This window comes from Oncorhynchus clarkii, chromosome 12, assembly GCF_045791955.1.
Source record: "Oncorhynchus clarkii lewisi isolate Uvic-CL-2024 chromosome 12, UVic_Ocla_1.0, whole genome shotgun sequence".
In the NCBI taxonomy this organism is placed as follows: Eukaryota; Metazoa; Chordata; class Actinopteri; order Salmoniformes; family Salmonidae; genus Oncorhynchus; species Oncorhynchus clarkii.
This window is the reverse complement of record NC_092158.1, coordinates 16,741,491-16,761,430: the sequence shown is the minus strand read 5'-3', so window position 1 is coordinate 16,761,430 and position 19,940 is coordinate 16,741,491. Positions and strand designations below refer to the sequence as shown.

The following is a 19,940-nucleotide window of genomic DNA, read 5'->3' as shown; positions in this document are numbered from 1 at the left end:
GATTAACACTGGAGTGATAAATGATCAGATGGTCATGTGCAGGTGGAGATACTGGTGTGCAAAAGAGCAGAAAAGTAAATAAATATAAACAGTATGGGGATGAGGTAGGTAAATTGGGTGGGCTATTTACCAATAGACTATGTACAGCTGCAGCGATCGGTTAGCTGCTCAGATAGCAGATGTTTGAAATTGGTGAGGGAGATAAAAGTCTCCAACTTCAGCAATTTTTGCAATTCGTTCCAGGAAGGACTGTTAAGCCTTGAGACAATTTAGACATGGATTGTGCATGTGTGCCATTCAGAGGGTGAATGGGCAAGACTGTAACGTAGACTGAAGCCAGTACCAGGAAGTGAAGCTGACTGTGACCCCCCAGCTTTTCCATGAAAGCCTTCCATACACGTGATGTGAATTGGGGGCCACGATTGGAGACGATATCCTCCGGGAAGGCCATAGCACTGAAAGACATGCTGGAACAATGTCTCAGCGACCTGAAGAGTGGTAGGTAGACCAGAGAGAGGGATGAAATGTAATGATTTAGAGAATATTTCCAATATCATCAAAATTGTGGTAAAACCAACAGAAGAGGTGAGATCAGTGACAAAGTCAATGGACAGATGAGACCAGGGATGCTGCGGCATGGGAAGGAGTTTCCCTGCTGGAGCGTTCCGGGGGTATTTGGATTGGGAACATACGGAACAGGAATTGACATAATGAGGGACTTCCTGCGCCAAGTTGGGCTACCAGTACTTTCCAGATGGACTAAACAGCTGGTGAGCAATGTCTAATATTAAGGTAGTCTCTAGATATTGCTCGCCTGAGGTAGAGTACCTCATGATAAGCTGTAGACCACATTATCAACCAAGAGAGGTTTCATCCATATTTTTCATAGTCATCTTTTTACCACCACAAACCAAATCAAATCAAATCAAATTTTATTTGTCACATACACATGGTGCGCACATGGTACGCATCGTGTCATAGTCTACAATTAAGATGTGATTCAACCACAACATGCATGAATTGGAAAAACGATAGTCTTTAACAGAACATACTTAGCTACTATACATCATTGTACGCATCATTGTACGCATGTAACTTTTATATGGAACAGAGTATTCAATCAGGGGTCCGTGGCTCCCAAGGGGTACGTAGACAACTTGACTGGTGCTGTACATTCCGTTGTAGACAATCCTTTTGCCAATGTATGCAGGTATGCAGGGGGTCCTCGAAAATATAAAAAAGGAACAAATATATATATATTTCATGTTTTTATGAATATTGGTAGTGTAAAGGACATCACGCTGCTTGCTTAGTGAGTACCACTTCCTCACGATTCAGCCAATACCTGGAGCGAACTCGGACCTCTGCCTTGCTAGAACATGTGACCACTCTCTTGAAGAGTCTTACCAGTGGTGCCATGCGACGCTTCAGGCTGAGGAGTAAGTTTCACACAACCCCATGTGCTACACTAGCAACAACACAATAGACATGTTGAATTGCATAACTACAGTAGAAGAGAGGAGAATACCTTCTTTCTGTCTTAGCTAATAGGCTGTTTGAGTTTACACTTCCTCTTCTAATTATGTCGGAAGGACAAAATAAAGAAAAGCTGTCTACCGAAATTGTAATTTTTAAATGTTGATTAGTTCTCCTTGCCATCACTGCATTCTTATCGGCAGACTCAATAGCCTTGGTTTCTCAAATGACTGTCTCATCTGGTTCACATACTACTTCTCAGATTGAGTTCAGTGTTTCGAATCGGAGGGCCTGTTGTCCGGACCTCTGACAGTCTCTATGGGGGTGTCACAGGGTTCAATCCTCAGGCCGACTATTTTATCTGTATATATCAATGATGTCGCTCTTGCTGCTGGTGATTCTCTGATCCACCTCTACGCATACGACACCATTCTGTATACTTCTGGCCCTTCTTTGGACACGGTGTTAATAAGCCTCCAAACGAGCTTCAATGCCATACAACACTCCTTCCGTGGCCTCCAACTGCTTTTAAATGCTAGTAAAACTAAGTGCATGCTCTTCAACCGATTGCTGCCCGCACCCGCCTGCCTGACTAGCATCACTACTCTGGGCGGTTCTGACCTAGAATATGTGGACAACTACAAATACCTAGGTGTCTGGTTAGACTGTAAACTCTCCTTCCAGACTCATATTAAGCATCTCCAATCCAAAATTAAATCTAGAATCGGCTTCCTATTTCGCAACAAAGCCTCCTTTACTCATGCCACCAAACATACCCTCGTAAATCTGATTATCCTACCGATCCTTGACTTCGGCGATGTCATTTACAAAATAGCCCCCAACACTACTCAGCAAACTGGATGTAGTCTATCACAGTGCCATCCGTTTTGTCACCAAAGCCCCATATACTACCCACTACTGCGACCTGTATGCTCTCGTTGGCTGGCCCTCACTACATATCAGTCGCCAAACCCACTGGTTCCAGGTCATCTATAAGTCTTTGCTAGGTAAAGCCCCGCCTTATCTCAGCTCACTGGTCATCCCTAAAGCCAACACTTACTTTGGCCGCCTTTCCATCCAGTTCTCTACTGCCAATGACTGGAACGAATTGCAAAAATCTCTGAAGCTGGAGTCATATCTCCCTCTCTAACTTTAAGTATCAGCTGTCTGAGCAGCTTACCAATCACTGTACTAGAGGTCGACCGATTAATCGGAATGGCCGATTAATTAGGGCCTATTTCAAGTTTTCATAACAATCGGAAATCTGTATTTTTGGGTGTTTTTTTTGTTACACCTTTATTTAATCTTTATTTAACTAGGCAAGTCAGTTAAGAACACATTCTTATTTTCAATGACGGCCTAGGAACAGTGGGTTAACTGCCTCGTTCAGGGGCAGAACTACAGATTTTCACCTTGTCAGCTCGGGGGATCCAATCTTGCAGCCAACCGTACAGTTAACTAGTCCAACACTATAACGATCTGCCTCTCTCTTGTTGCATTCCACAAGGAGACTGACTGCCTGTTACGCGAATGCAGTAGAGCCAAGGTAAATTGCTAGCTAGCATTACACTTATCTTATAAAAACAATCATAATCACTAGTTAACTACACATGGTTGATGATATTACTTGATATTATCTAGCGTGTCCTGCGTTGCGTATAATCTGACTGAGCATACACAAGCATACAAGTATCTAAGTATCTAACTGAGCGGTGGTAGGCAGAAGCAGCCGGAAACAATCAAACAGCACTTTCTTTGCGTTTTGCCAGCAGCTCTTCGTTGTGCATCAAGCATTGCGCTGTTTATGACTTCAAGCCTATCAACTCCCGAGATGAGGCTGGTGTAACCGAAGTGAAATGGCTAGCTAGTTAGCGCGCGCTAATAGCATTTCAAATGTCACTCGCTCTGAGCCTTGGAGTGGTTATTTCCCACTTGCTCCACATTCACACCTGAGACCTTGTAACACTAACGAGTCACATGACACCGGGGAGGGAAATGGCTAATTGGGCCTAATTTGGACATTTTCACCTAGGGGTGTACTCACTTTTGTTGCCAGCGGTTTAGACATTAATGGCTGTGTGTTGAGTTATTTTGAGGGGACAGCAAATTTACACTGTTATACAAGCGGTACACTCACTACTTTACATTGTAGAAAAGTGTCATTTCTTCAGTGTTGTCACATGAAAATATATACTCAAATATTTATAAAAATGTGAGGGGTGTACTCACTTTTGTGATATACTGTAGCCTTGCTACTCTTATTTTCAAATGTCTTTTTACTGTTGTTTTATTTCTTTACTTACCTACACACACACTTTTTCTCCGCACTATTGGTTAGAGCCTGTAAGTAAGCATTTCACTGTAAGGTCAACAACACCTGTTGTATTCGGCGCACGTGACAAATAAACTTTGATTTGAACTGTTTTGTTGTATGTTGCACTGCTTTGCTTTATCTTGGCCAGGTCGCAGTTGTAAATGAGAACTTGTTCTCAACTGGCCAACCTTGTTAAATAAAGGTGAAATTAAAAATACATTAAAAAGGGTCACATGTAAAAGTGATTGCTTTTAATAAATGAAAAAGAGTTTGAAAATTCAAACATATTTTATAGAAAATAGATGTATGTTTCTGGACTATGCACCATGCTGACTTGTTGAGAACATGGTCAAGCCGCGCAGAGTTTTGTTCGAATTGAAAAGGTCAGTCCCCCCTCACATATTTTTTCCTTTCATGTACCGGGCATAGACCCGTGCCTCGCGGCTCAGCATAATCGAATGCGCCCTGTGTGTGTGGCGTCATTCAATTCAATGTGCTTTGCAGCTCGATGGCATTTTCATTCACATAACCAATAAACAGTATAATATTAATTATTTAGGCTACGACACGTACTTAGGCCGACCCAGTTCTCACAATAGCTGCCCCTGTGCCCCATAATCGATTGGTTTTGATAAACTTAACGTTAGTGTTGCTAGGTATACATTTCCATTGCGATTGTAGCTAACGTTAGGCTACCACAGCTACCTTTTACCTAGCTAGCCACCCTAGCTAATGTCATGACAGTCTCTTACAGTGGCTGTAAAGCCAAATTACATTACGAGCCAAACATTTCTTTAACTTAAATAAATGGTCTTGTAAACTTTCTTGAATACATTTTGTAATCAGTTAAATTGATGTCTTACTTCACAGACTCGTCCTCGTAGTCCTGATCTTTTTTTCCCAACCTTGGCGGTCCACATTCCAGTCAACCATCCTTGGTGTATTCGAGATGCGTAAAACTAATTGTGGAGTGAAGAATGGTTGTGAGAGGCAATGTAAACCAGCAGGTGGCAATGCCAGAAGAGGGTTTGTTATAAATATATTTGTCAATACATTATCACAGACTCGTGTCATAATTCCACATTTGTTTGACCTTTATTTAACAAGGCAAGTCAGTTAATGCGAGTGTAGCGAAATGCTTGTGCTTCTAGTTCCGACAATGCAGTAATAGCCAACAAGTAATCGAACTAACAATTCCAAAACTACTGTCTTATACACAGTGTAAGGGGATAAAGAATATGTACATAAAGATATATGAATGAGTGATGGTACAGAGCAGCATAGGCAAGATACAGTAGATGGTATCGAGTACAGTATATACATATGAGATGAGTATGTAAACAAAGTGGCATAGTTAAAGTGGCTAGTGATACATGTATTACATAAGGATGCAGTAGATGATATAGAGTACAGTATATACGTATACATATAAGATTAATAATGTAGGGTATGTAAACATTATATTAGGTAGCATTGTTTAAAGTGGCTAGTGATATATTTTACATAATTTCCCATCAATTCCCATTATTAAAGTGGCTGGAGTTGAGTCAGTGTGTTGGCAGCAGCCACTCAATGTTAGTGGTGGCTGTTTAACAGTCTGATGGCCTTGAGATAGAAGCTGTTTTTCAGTCTCTCGGTTCCAGCTTTGATGCACCTGTACTGACCTCGCCTTCTGGATGATAGCGGGGTGAACAGGCAGTGGCTCGGGTGGTTGTTGTCCTTGATGATCTTTATGGCCTTCCTGTAACATCGGGTGGTGTAGGTGTCCTGGAGGGCAGGTAGTTTGCCCCCGGTGATGCGTTGTGCAGACCTCACTACCCTCTGGAGAGCCTTATGGTTGTGGGCGGAGCAGTTGCCGTACCAGGCGGTGATACAGCCCGCCAGGATGCTCTCGATTGTGCATCTGTAGAAGTTTGTGAGTGCTTTTGGTGACAAGCCAAATATCTTCAGCCTCCTGAGGTTGAAGAGGCGCTGCTGCGCCTTCTTCACGATGCTGTCTGTGTTAGTGGACCAATTCAGTTTGTCTGTGATGTGTATGCCGAGGAACTTAAAACTTACTACCCTCTCCACTACTGTTCCATCGATGTGGATAGGGGGGTGTTCCCTCTGCTGTTTCCTGAAGTCCACAATCATCTCCTTAGTTTTGTTGACGTTGAGTGTGAGGTTATTTTCCTGACACCACACTCCGAGGGCCCTCACCTCCTCCCTGTAGGCCGTCTCGTTGTTGTTGGTAATCAAGCCTACCACTGTTGTGTCGTCCGCAAACTTGATGATTGAGTTGGAGGCGTGCGGGGCCACGCAGTCGTGGGTGAACAGGGAGTACAGGAGAGGGCTCAGAACGCACCCTTGTGGGGCCCCAGTGTTGAGGATCAGCGGGGTGGAGATGTTGTTGCCTACCCTCACCACCTGGGGGCGGCCCGTCAAGAAGTCCAGTACCCAGTTGCACAGGGCGGGGTCGAGACCCAGGGTCTCGAGCTTGATGACGAGCTTGGAGGGTGCTATGGTGTTGAATTCCGAGCTGTAGTCGATGAACAGCATTCTCACATAGGTATTCCTCTTGTCCAGATGGGTTAGGGCAGTGTGCGGTGTGGTTGAGATTGCATCGTCTGTGGACCTATTTGGGCGGTAAGCAAATTGGAATGGGTCTAGGGTGTCAGGTAGGGTGGAGGTGATATGGTCCTTGACTAGTCTCTAGCCATTGAATTGAGATTCTACTTTGTCTCTATACTGACGCTTATCTTGTTTGATAGCCTTGCGGAGGGAATAGCTGCACTGTTTGTATTCGGTCATGTTACCAGTCACCTTGCCCTGATTAAAAGCAGTGGTTCGCGCTTTCAGTTTCACGCGAATGCTGCCATCAATCCACAGTTTCTGGTTAGGGAATGTTTTAATCGTTGCTATGTGAACGACATCTTCAACGCACGTTCTAATGAACTCGCACACCGAATCAGCGTATTCGTCAATGTTGTTATCTGACGCAATACGAAACATATCCCAGTCCACGTGATGGAAGCAGTCTTGGAGTGTGGAATCAGCTTGGTCGGACCAGCGTTGGACAGACCTCAGCGTGGGAGCTTCTTGTTTTAGTTTCTGTCTGTAGGCAGGGATCAGTGGTCGTGGTCAGCTTTTCCGAAAGGAGGGCGGGGCAGGGCCTTATATGCGTCGCGGAAGTTAGAATAACAATGATCCAAGGTTTTTCCAGCCCTGGTTGCGCAATCGATATGCTGATACAATTTAGGGAGTCTTGTTTTCAGATTAGCCTTGTTAAAATCCCCAGCTACAATGAATGCAGCCTCAGGATGTATGGATTCCAGTTTGCAAAGAGTCAAATAAAGTTTGTTCAGAGCCATCGATGTGTCTGCTTGGGGGGGAATATATACGGCTGTGATTATAATTGAAGAGAATTCTCTTGGTAGATAATGCGGTCGACATTTGACTGTGAGGAATTCTAAATCAGGTGAACAGAAGGATTTTAGTTCCTGTATGTTTCTGTGATCACACCACGTCTCGTTAGCCATAAGGCATACGCCCCCGCCCCTCTTCTTACCAGAAAGATGTTTGTTTTTGTCGGCGCGATGCGTGGAGAAACCCGCTGGTTGCACCGCATCCGATAGCGTCTCTCCAGTGAGCCATGTTTCCGTGAAGCAAAGAACGTTACAGTCTCTGATGTCCCTCTGGAATGCTACCCTTGCTCGGATTTCATCAACCTTGTTGTCAAGAGACTGGACATTGGCGAGAAGAATGCTAGGGAGTGGTGCACGATGTGCACGTCTCCGGAGTCTGACCAGAAGACCGCCTCGTTTCCCTCTTTTACGGAGTCGTTTTTTTCGGTCGCCGGCTGGGATCCATTCCGTTGTCCTGGTTGAAAGGCAGAACACAGGATCCGCTTCGCGAAAATCATATTTTTGGTTGTACCGATGGTGAGTTGACGCTGATCTTATAGTTCTTCTCGACTGTATGTAATGAAACCTAAGATGACCTGGGGTACTAATGTAAGAAATAACACGTAAAAAAACAAAAAACTGCATAGTTTCCTAGGAACGCGAAGCGAGGCGGCCATCTCTGTCGGCGCCGGAAGTATTGGTATGAAGACGGCACTCAACGAGCTGTATAAGGCCATAAGCAAACAAGAAAATGCTTATCCGGAAGCGGCACTCCTAGTGGCCGGGGACTTTAATGCAGGCAAACTTAAATCTGTTTGACCTCATTTCTATGTCGCATGCAACCAGAGGGAAAAAACTCTAGACCACCTTTACTCCACACACAGAGATGCTTACAAAGCTCTCCATCGCCCTCCATTTGGCAAATCTGACCATAATTACATCCTCCTGATTCCTGCTTAAAAGCAAAAACTAAAGCAGTAAGTACCAGTGACTCACTCAATACTGAAGTGGTCAGATGACGCTGATGCACTCTACAGGACCTTTTTGCTACCACAGACTAGAAAATGTTCTGGGATTCATCCGATGGCATTGAGGAGTTCACCACATCAGTCACTGGCCTCATTAATAAGTGCATTGACAACGTCGTCCCCACAGCGACCTTAAGCACATATCCCAACCTGAAGCAATTGATTACAGCCAACATCCGCACCGAGCTAAAGGCTAGAGCTACTACTTTCAAGGAGCCTGACAATAATCCGCATGCTTATATGAAATCCTCCTCTGCCCTCTGACGAAACATCAAACAGGCAAAGCATCAATACAGGACTATGAACCGGCTTTGACCGGCTTTGACCCTCATCAGATGTCAGGGCTTGCAAACTATTACGGACTACAAAGGGAAACCCAGCCGTGAGCTGCCCAGTAACGCGAGCCTACCAGATGAAATGCCTTTTATGCTCGCATCAAGGCAAGCAACACTGAAGCATGCATGAGAGCAACAGCTGTTCCCGACGACTGTGTGATCACGCTCTCCGTAGCCAATGTGAGCAAGACCTTCAAACAGGTCAACATTCACAAGGCCGCAGGGCCAGACAGATTACCAGGACGTGTACTCAGAGCAGGTGCGGACCAACTGGCAACTGTCTTCACTGACATTTTCAACCTCTCCCTGAAATAATAGTAATACCTACATGTTTCAAGCAGACCACCATAGTCCCTGTGCCCATGGAAGCGAAGGTAACCTGCCTAAATGACTACCGCCCAGTAGCACTCATGTCGGTAGCCATGAAGTGCTTTGAAAGGCTGGTCATGGCTCACATCAATACAATCATCCCAGAAAACCTAGACCCACTCCAATGGATCCACAGATGACACAATCACACTCCACACTGCCCTTTCCCACCTGGACAAATGGAACACCTATGTGAGAATGCTTTTCATTGACTACAGCTCAGCGTTCTACACCGTAGCGTTCAACACCATAGTGTCCACAAAGCTCATCATTAAGCTAAGGATCCTGGGACTAAACACCTCCCTCTGCAACTGGATCCTGGACTTCCTGACGGGCTGCCCCCAAGTGGTAAGGGTAGGAATCCTCAACATGTGGGACCCTCAGGGGTGCGTGCTTAGTCCCCTCCTGTACTCCCTATTTACCTACGACTACAGGTCAAAGCACGACTCCAGCACCATCATTAAGTTTGCTGACGACATAACAGTGGTAGGCCTGATCACCGACAACGATGAGACAGCCTATAAGGAGGAGGTCAGAGACCTGGCAGTGTGGTGCAAGGACAACAACATCTCCCTGAACGTGAACACGACAAAGGTGATCTTTTGGGAAAAGGAGGCCCGAAAGGAGGCCCGAACACTCCCATGTTCACATCGATGGACTGTAGTGGAGCGGGTCGAGAGTTTCAAGTTCCTTGGAATATGGGATCAGTTAATGACCTGGGTGCACACAGCTGTTGTCGCTGGACATCCAGGTATCACCCCCACCATTCAAATCAAATCACATCACCAACAAACTATCATGGTCCAAACACACATAAGGAAGTTGTGAAGAGGGCACGACAAGACCTTTCCCCCCTCAGGAGACTGAAAAGATTTGGCATGTGTCCCCAGATCCTCAAAGTATTCTACAGCTGCATCATCGAGTGCATCCTGACCGGTTTTATCACTGCCTGGTATGGTAACTGCTCGGCATCCGACCGTAAGGCGCTACAGAGGGTAATGTGTACAGCCCAGTGCATCATTGGGGCCAAGCATCCTGCCATCCAGGACCTAAATACTAGGTGGTGTCAAAAAATTGTCAAAGATTCCAGTAACCCAAGTCAGACTGTTCTCTCTGCTACCACATGACAAGCGGTACCGGACTGCCAAGTCTAGGTCCAAAAGGCTCCTTAACAGCTCCTCCCCGTTGTTTTTTCACACTACTGATACTTGCTATTTATTTTCTATGCATAGTCACTTTACCCCTACCTACATGTACAAATTACCTCGACTAACCTGTACCCCTAACTTGTAGTTTATTTAGTAAATATTTTCTTAACTCTATTTTCTTAACTGCATTGTTGGTTAAGGGCTTTAAGTAAGCATTACACGGTAAGATCTACTACACCTGTTGTATTCGGTGCATGTGACAAATAAAATTTGATTTGATTTGAATGGTGCGGGTGATACCTGGATGTCCAGCGACAACAACTGTGTGCACCCAGGTCATTAACCGATCCAGTATCCCTGTGGGAACATAGATGCGCTCAGGAGGACAGGTGGCAGGTGTGGGTTCCCTTTCCAGGGCCTTGCGAATGCCCACATCTATGTCCCAGAGCACGGGGGCTACGATTCAAGAGGGTGGGATTATGGGTGCACTCAAGACAGGAACCTCTCCCGAATTGTAGAGACGGAACAGGGCATCGGCTTAGATTTTTTTTTTACCTGGGCGATATGTCAGCGTGAAATCGAATCTGGTGAATAAAAGGGCCTACCTGGCTTGGTGAGGGTTCAGTCACCTCGCTGTCCATATGTACTCCAAGTTCTGATGGTCGGTGCAGATGAGAAATGGCTCCTGGGCGCCCTCGAGCCAGTATCTCCACTCCTCTAATGCCAACTTCACCGCCAGGAGCTCCCGAATGCCAACATCATAGTTTGTCTCTGCAAGAGACAGCTTTTTTGAGTAATATGCACATGGATACAATTTCTGTGAATTATTTTTACGTTGGGACAGGACAGCCCCCACACCTACTTTTGAAGCGTCCACCAACACTATGAAGGGCAGCGAAGGATCTGGATGTTGGGTGAAGGTCAAACGACCCTTTAGTAGGCGGAAGGCTTCGTTGGATGAACAAGCGGCTGTCCCACTGCTCCTGTGGACCCCGGGTAGAACGTATTGGACACCGTTGAAACTGGTGTCCCTCCTGTCCGCTATAAGGACAGAGCCCCAGCTGTCTACGAGGGCGTCGCTCAGCCGCGGAGAGACATGTGGCCCCCACCTCCATGTTCAGGCTCTGACTCAGAATGATCAACAGAGGAGGGAGAGAGGCGATGGGGGTACCAATGCCCCCGAAGAAGGTTATCTAGACGGATGGCCATCGCGATTACTGGCTCGCTGGGTCGATTTGTGATAGAGAATCCTCCACTGTTTGGAGATGATGCCTCTTGAGTAATGTTGAAAGAACGTGGATTACCTCATCTGTCGCCGTCCCCAAATGAGCCAGCTGGTCATGGTGTTGATGAAGGAGGTGTCCCTGTTCGCCGACCATCTGGGAGATGTCATGGTGTTGATGAAGGAGGTGTCCCTGTTCGCCGACCATCTGGGAGATGTCTTGGTTAACTGCTGCTTCTAGTTGTTGAGGTAGTATTCTGTAACGTGGACGCAAGGATTCAGGAACCAGGTGCAGAGTTTAATAATAATGAACATGGAGCGATACAAACCAAGAGAAGCGTCTGATATAGAAACATAAAGAATTCTACCTGATGACTGATAACCAAAGAGTGCTATATAAAGGGTAGGTAATCAAGGGAGTAATAAAGTCCAGGTATGACTGATGATGAGTCTCAAAGGATTTACGTGCGTTTGAACGGGGTATATTAGTCAGTGCCAAGGCGCACCGGTTTGTGTCAAGAACTGCAATGCTGTTGGGTTTTTCATGCTCAATAGTTTCCTGTGTGTATCAAGAATTCTTTACCACCCAGCCTACTTGACACAACTGTGGGAAACATTGGAGTCAACATGGGCCAGCATCACTGTGAACGCTTTTGACACCTTGTAGAGTCCATGCCCTGACGAATTGAGGCTGTTCTGAGGGCAAAAGAGTGTTTGTAATGTTTTGTACACTCAGATCCTACATGTAGTGCCATTGTGACCAGGACCAAAACGCAACCATTGCATGATATACTGCCACTGTGACCCGAACCAAGATTCAACATAGGCCTTGGTACACTGTCACTTCTTGATTCTCTCCAAATACAAAGTTTGTCAGTACGTTTTCATACCCAATGTCATCCAATGTCCACATGAGTCCACGTTCCATGCCATCTGTTGTGTGATTCTACATTTCCTATTAATTTGGCATTGAGGGATGTATCTGGCTTCTACAGCAGATGGTGTGGGACATGGACCACGTTTTAGATAAGAAAAAATCGGAGAGACTAATTTCGAAGTAACTATCACTTTAACTCACTCAGCACATCAGCCAGTTAGTATCATCAAAATATATTTAGGGTTTGTTATGAGTGGGTGGAGTGACCATACTACAGTATAATACCCTTTTAACACTAATATGCCAACTTGAACCGTATTGTGTTGGCTGAGAGTCCCTTTTCACATGGTTGTTTTCACGGTTCCAGCAACTATGGGTGGATGTGTAACCAGGACAGCTCAGTACAGTTCAGCTCGGTTTGGCCCATACAGTACATGTGAAATGAGTGACCTGGAGAGGAGAGGTCACCTCTGTGACTCTGGGTGATAGTGACTTGGATGACGACGTGCTCCAGATAGACAACGTGCTGCAGGGGATGGCTGGAGCAGCCAGTGGAGACATACACAGACCTCATCACAAGGCCTGAAGAAATAGTTGTGTTATATGAGAGAGAGAGAGCGTGAGGGAGGGGGGAGAGAGATAAGAGAGAAGGGGGAAAAAAGAGACAGGGGGATGGGGAGAGAGAGAGGGGGGAGAGAACGAGGGTGGGGGGAGGGATGGAGAGAGAGGGGGATGGAGTGAGAGAGAAGGGGGAAAGAAAGAGACAAGGGGATGGGGAGAGAGAGAGGGGGGAGAGAACGAGGGTGGGGGGAAGGGATGGAGAGAGAGGGGGATGGAGTGAGAGAGAAGGGGGAAAGAAAGAGACAGGGGGATGGGGAGAGAGAGAGGGGGGAGAGAACGAGAGGTGGGGGGAAGGGATGGAGAGAGAGGGGGATGGAGAGAGAGAGATGGAGAGAGCGAGAGAGAGAGAGAGGGGAATGGTGGAGAGAGAGAGAGGGGGGAGAATGAAGAGAGCGAGAGGGGGGAGGGGAGAGAGCGAGAGGGGGGAGGGGAGAGAAAGGGGGATGAGAGAGAGAGAGAGAGAGAGAGAGAGAGAGAGAGAGAGAGAGATGGTGCTTAATAATTATCTGTGGAGATGGATATGCTTCAGAGAAAATAGAGGATTGTATCCATGATGGTAGCAGCCAGTCCCGTTCTTGCTGTGTTGGATGGAAGCCTCTTCACACACACATGCTGGGAGAGGACCAGTCTGGACTGCCAATGAATGAATGAACGGATTAATAAATTAATGACTAGATGGAAGAATGGAAGTGTGGAGGAAAAATGGAGACAGCCTTGAATTGTACATCTTGTCACATACAATCATTGGTTCCTGTAGGTGCTGGGGAGAGATATGAGGGGGAGACGGTCATGACCCTCTCCTCAGACCTTTTGGCAGAACGCCCAGAATATGTTCTATAAGTTAAGATAGGATACGGTGCCAGACACATGCAGGAACCAACCCTATGAACAATGCCTATGTAGTTTGTCTGTGTAAGCAGTTTATAAAATAACTAACGGGACTGCCCCGGCAGAGCTCACTTCAGACCGGTACTTTATGCATCTAAGTTTGACGGTGACCTCTCCAGCTTGCGGTTAATAAAGAATGATCAATTTAAGACTGACTTCAGGTGTCTCTGGTGGTAATTTCCACGACAGAAGGATGCATGGATGGAAGGATGCATGGATGGAAGGAAGGATGGAAGGATGCATGGAGGAAGGAAGTATGGCTGGAAGGAAGGAAGGATGCATGGAAGGAAGGAAGGAAGAATGAATACACAAACAAACCAATAGACTCAATCAATGAAGCAATTAGTGAGCCAATCAGATAGGAAAGTCTAAATGTGGTTGTTTGTCATTTGTTGTGTAGTGTTACAGTCATGGTTCTTCCTTTTTTACATCAAATCCTTCTATGTTCCCTTGAATGTTAATAGAAAATGACAATAAAAATATAAATGAAAGAAATCCCCTTAAGTGCTCTGTGGCTAAGTGTTAAAGGAACAACAACTACATTTTTGGTTTGCACAGAGTATGGGGAACAAATTCAATCAAACCAGATTCCCTTGTATCCAGCTCTGTTGTAGTGCCAGTCATGGGCGGTCTGGTGACTGGCCTGTGACGTTCTGACAATAATGTGCTGCACATCCCTCCAGGTCAGCAGTGGGCTGGATCAGGGTCACACATACACAAGTTAAAAAGACTGTATAGCATATTATAATGTCATAATACTAAAATAATATTCTCAGTACATTATAAATAGAGCCAGGAGTTTCTCTGACAATGAAATATTTGCAGCCCAAGTGTTAGCCAATAACTAGGGCCTGTAACTATAGGGCCTGTAACTAGGGCCTGTAACTAGGGTCTGTAACTATAGGGCCTGTAACTATAGGACCTGTAACTAGGGTCTGTAATTAGGGTCTGTAACTATGGTCTGTAACTATAGGGCCTGTGACTAGGGTCTGTAACTATAGGGCCTGTAACTAGGGCCCAGAGTTGTTACTGGTCAGATCATGTAGTCAGGAAAACCTCCTTGTCCTACCTATATTATTCTCAATACAGTTAGATATCAGTGATGATATCTTTAGGAAAGTATGTTACTTGGGTGGAGACTGAGGTCCCAGAATGCTCCTTCTTGCTGCCTTGTTTAAGGTCTAGCGTTACCTGGCAGATAGAAAGAGTAATGCTGTGTGACTGTAGAATCAAATAGTTTACTATGAAGATGCCTAAAAACTGCTTCTCCAATAAAAATCCCTGATTACGCTTGCCACTCGTAGGCGATGACATGGCGACGTTAGCTAGCTAAGATCACATGCAGAAACATGTCATCGGGTCTAATGGTCGTGTGACACAGTTCATTTTAGTACACTGTAAACAAACTGTATCATTTCAGTTGAGCATACTAGCACTTCGCCTGTCTACCGGAAGTTAATGCTGTTGCTATGCAACCTCTTACTAGCTTGTTAGCATAATAAATTACTAGCTAGACATTTTATGATTTCGGGTGTTTTCGTAAATTCAATCTGGAGTGCCAGAGTTCGCTCTGGACGTTCGTAAATCCAGAGCTTTGTCAGATTGTCCATTTGTAAATTCAGAGCCTTTCACTCTTGCAGCACTCAGAGTGCTCTGAAATTGGAGTGGACAGCGAGAATTAACCATGTCCATTGAAATGCTCAACACCTATACCACTTAGCTAAGAATGATGTGAATAATCAAGTCAATAAATGTTGGGTAGTTAGTTTGATAGCAGATAGTTAATATACCGCCTGGCAAGTTTGATGTGTTAGTAGCTAACTAACGTTAGGTAACTAGCTAGCACTCCCGGGGGTATTGTGATGTTGAGCCTTTGGGTTTAGAAACTCTATCATAAAATGTCACAGTAGATGTGTTATTATGATGGCCTTATAATATCCTATTGGGCTTTAAAGATCCACTTTAACATTCAGCTCATCTACTTTCCCGTGACAACTACAAACACATTGTGTCAAGAAGCGAAACAAAAAACAAACTGATATATTCGTCCAATCCTTTCATTTTACAAACAAGCTCTGCAGCTGAAAGGAACTGAGGTGAAAGTTACAGACAGCACCTAACATGTTTTGAATGTTTAATATCATTGTCATTTGCAGCTATTGTATAGCATGATTGGGGCCAATTCGATTTCAAATCAATTCAGAAAGTAAACTGAATTGACTGAATTGAAATGTAACTGATCCCCAAATGCGGTATGTATCCAGACTCAACATCCTGGCTCTCTGTCTGTTGGTGGAGCTGGAGCTGTAGGTGGAGGCCAGTATGAAGGGGCATGGCTCTAGGTAGTCAGGCCTGACCCCGGTCTGGGTGGTGCTGCTGATGGAGATGGTGTAGATGCTGTTGGTGTAGCCATAACAGGAGCAGTGGTCCCCGTTCCGCCCACCATTATCCGACGCCCACACAAAGATGGAGACACGCCCCTTTCCACTCTGTGGTTCATGGGAGTTGAAGTAAAACATTTTTACATTTGGATTGTTATTCCGCTCACTATTGGTTTAGGTTACGTTTATTATTCCTCTCACTATTGGTTTAGGTTACGTTTATTATTCCTCTCACTATTGGTTTAGGTTACGTTTATTATTCCGCTCACTATTGGTTTAGGTTACGTTTATTATTCCTCTCACTATTGGTTTAGGTTACGTTTATTATTCCTCTCTCTATTGGTTTAGGTTACGTTTATTATTCCGCTCACTATTGGTTTAGGTTACGTTTATTATTCCTCTCACTATTGGTTTAGGTTACGTTTATTATTCCTCTCACTATTGGTTTAGGTTACGTTTATTATTCCTCTCACTATTGGTTTAGGTTACGTTTATTATTCCTCTCACTATTGGTTTAGGTTACGTTTATTATTCCTCTCACTATTGGTTTAGGTTACGTTTATTATTCCGCTCACTATTGGTTTAGGTTACGTTTATTATTCCTCTCACTATTGGTTTAGGTTACGTTTATTATTCCGCTCACTATTGGTTTAGGTTACGTTTATTATTCCTCTCACTATTGGTTTAGGTTACGTTTATTATTCCTCTCACTATTGGTTTAGGTTACGTTTATTATTCCTCTCACTATTGGTTTAGGTTACGTTTATTATTCCGCTCACTATTGGTTTAGGTTACGTTTATTATTCCTCTCACTATTGGTTTAGGTTACGTTTATTATTCCTCTCACTATTGGTTTAGGTTACGTTTATTATTCCGCTCACTATTGGTTTAGGTTACGTTTATTATTCCTCTCACTATTGGTTTAGGCTACGTTTATTATTCCTCTCACTATTGGTTTAGGTTACGTTTATTATTCCTCTCACTATTGGTTTAGGTTACGTTTATTATTCCGCTCACTATTGGTTTAGGTTACGTTTATTATTCCGCTCACTATTGGTTTAGGTTAGGGTTATAATTCCCCTCATTATTGGTTTAGGTTAGGATTTGGGGAGCGTAAGCTTATCCTGGATCTGTGCCTAAGGGCATCTTCTGTTATTTACATATTGATAAGATAAATCCTAGAAGTAAACATACAACCCAAGGCAAAAGAATGACACACAGACAAACACATTTTCAGGCTAAGACACACACACACACACACACACACACACACACACACACACACACACACACACACACACACACACACAAACACACACACACACACACACACACACACACACACACACACACACACACACAAACATACACACACACACACACACACACACACACACACACGAAGGCGCACACAGACAAACATACATTCAGGCGCGCATACACACACACACACACACACACACACACACACACACACACACACACACACACACACACACACACACACACACACACACACACACACACACACACACACACACACACACACACACGCACACAAACAGACACACACACTTACAGTGTGTATGACGTTCTCTAAGGCGAGGCGAGGAGATGGCCAGGTCCTTCCACCGTCCTCCCGTCATCCTCCGGCTCCAAGCTGGCAGAGTAGATATCAACATGCTGCTGCCTGAAGCTCAGCGATGGGGCCTCCACCATGTCCGTCACATCTCCTTCCAGCATACGAATACCTACAGACATGGGAGTGGGAGGGACCTTCATAACCTTAGCATTCAATAATAGGGTGAATCACCCATAGGAATAGACTGGAACTTATTTGGATAGTACAGATTTTTCATCCGTAGATGCTCTGCAGATGGTCATACTATCAACAAACTATCTGTTGATAAGCAACTGCTTGCTAAACTTACAGTTAGGGTTAGGCTTAGAATAATAGTTAGGGCTAGGGTTAGGGTTAGTAGAAAGTTTGTAGAGCATCTGCAAAGAAAGTGTTACTTGAGATTTTATTTTTATGGGACCATCTGACCTGCAGTACATACAGTGGGGCAAAAAAGTATTTAGTCAGCCACCAATTGTGCAAGTTCTCCCACTTAAAAAGATGAGAGAGGCCTGTCATTTTCATCGTAGGTACACTTCAACTATGACAGACAAAATTGGAAAAAAAATCCAGAAAATCACATTGTAGGATTTTTTATGAATTTATTTGCAAATTATGGTGGAAAATATATATTTGGTCAATAACAAAAGTTTATCTCAATACTTTGTTATATACCCTTTGTTGGCAATGAGGTCAAACGTTTTCTGTAAGTCTTCACACACTGTTGCTGGTATTTTGGCCCATTCCTCCATGCAGATCTCCTCTAGAGCAGTGATGTTTTGGGGCTGTTGCTGGGCAACACGGACTTTCAACTCCCTCCAAAGATTTTCTATGGGGTTGAGATCTGGAGACTGGCTAGGCCACTCCAGGACCTTGAAATGCTTCTTACGAAGCCACTCCTTCGTTGCCCGGGCGGTGTGTTTGGGATCATTGTCATGCTGAAAGACCCAGCCACGTTTCATCTTCAATGCCCTTGCTGATGGAAGGAGGTTTTCACTCAAAATCTCACGATACATGGCCCCATTCATTCTTTCCTTTACACGGATCAGTCATCCTGGTCCCTTTGCAGAAAAACAGCCCCAAAGCATGATGTTTCCACCCCCATGCTTCACAGTAGGTATGGTGTTCTTTGAATGCAACTCAGCATTCTTTGTCCTCCAAACACGACGAGTTGAATTTTTACCAAAAAGTTATATTTTGGTTTCATCTGACCATATGACATTCTCCCAATCTTCTTCTGGATCATCCAAATGCTCTCTAGCAAACTTCAGACGGGCCTGGACATGTACTGGCTTAAGCAAGGGGACACGTCTGGCACTGCAGGATTTGAGTCCCTGGCGGTGTAGTGTGTTACTGATGGTAGGCTTTGTTACTTTGGTGCCAGCTCTCTGCAGGTCATTCACTAGGTCCCTCCGTGTGGTTCTGGGATTTTTGCTTACAGTTCTTGTGATCATTTTGACCCCACGGGGTGAGATCTTGCGTGGAGCCCCAGATCGAGGGAGATTATCAGTGGTCTTGTATGTCTTCCATTTCCTAATAATTGCTCCTACAGTTGATTTCTTCAAACCAAGCTGCTTACCTATTGCAGATTCAGTCTTCCCAGCCTGGTGCAGGTCTACAATTTTGTTTCTAGTGTCCTTTGACAGCTTTTTGGTCTTGGCCATAGAGGAGTTTGGAGTGTGACTGTTTGAGGTTGTGGACAGAGGTATTTTATACTGATAACAAGTTCAAACAGGTGCCATTAATACAGGTAACGAGTGGAGGACAGAGGAGCCTCTTAAAGAAGAAGTTACAGGTCTGTGAGAGCCAGAAATCTTGCTTGTTTGTAGGTGACCAAATACTTATTTGCCGCCATAATTTGCAAATAAATTAATTAAAAATCCTACAATGTGATTTTATGGATTTTTCCCCCTCATTTTGTCTGTCATAGTTGAAGTGTACCTATGATGGAAATTACAGGCCTCTCTCATCTTTTTGGGAGAACTTGCACAATTGGTGGCTGACTAAATACTTTTTTGCCCCACTGTATGTATGCCTCTTCAATACACAATATACTGTGCCTCCCTTACCCATACGTGCTGTATTTAAAATTGAACTTGAACTACTTAATATACAGTATGTGTAATTGTTTTTTTATTTCAATGTTCTGTTTTGTGTGTTGGCGCTAAAGGACACATTTCATGCTTTTATAAACACGACTAATAAAGAACTCTGAACTTTTGATGAACTTATGAACTGTCACATAGACTCACCACAGAACTGTCACATGGACTCACCACC

The 19,940-nt window shown here is 44.5% G+C and overlaps 1 pseudogene; it reads right to left on the bottom strand.

The window, feature by feature from the left end:
* Nucleotides 1-19,733, bottom strand: part of LOC139421833 (proprotein convertase subtilisin/kexin type 6-like) — a 31,011-nt pseudogene extending 11,278 nt beyond the window's left edge.
* Nucleotides 19,734-19,940: the final 207 nt, after the last annotated feature.